The following is a 371-nucleotide window of genomic DNA, read 5'->3' on the forward strand; positions in this document are numbered from 1 at the left end:
GCAGGGGGCCTACAAGTAATGGCACACGGAGTAAGCTGCTGTTCCTGTGGGAACGGTGGAAGGTGGAAACAGGTGCCCAGAGCGTGTAGCCCAGTGTCCGGTGTGAGACGCATCCAAGACAGGAGGAGGCAGTGGTGGCAGAGCAGAGTCCTGCGCCTGGCCCATTGTGAGTGGGAGTTCTGCAGCTCAGGAGGCGTGTGCTTGCTGCCAGAAGAGTGCAGAAGGGAAGCCGCAGCGGAGGAGAGGGGTGCGAGTGTCGGCATGGTGAGGGCAAGCAAGCTGAGGCAACCAAAAGGCTCAGGTCCCACTGAGATTTGAACTCAGATCACTGGATTCAGAGTCCAGAGTGCTCACCATTACACCATAGGACC

The 371-nt window shown here is 58.8% G+C and overlaps 1 non-coding gene across 1 annotated transcript; it reads right to left on the minus strand.

Annotated features, from left to right (window-relative positions):
* Nucleotides 1-299: 299 nt before the first annotated feature.
* TRNAQ-CUG (transfer RNA glutamine (anticodon CUG)) lies at nt 300-371 on the minus strand. Its single transcript has one exon. It is a non-coding gene; the product is annotated as a tRNA-Gln (tRNA).

Source organism: Agelaius tricolor, unplaced genomic scaffold, assembly GCF_023055355.1.
Source record: "Agelaius tricolor isolate 1412-34295 unplaced genomic scaffold, bAgeTri1.0.p SCAF_12, whole genome shotgun sequence".
NCBI classification, from domain to species: Eukaryota; Metazoa; Chordata; class Aves; order Passeriformes; family Icteridae; genus Agelaius; species Agelaius tricolor.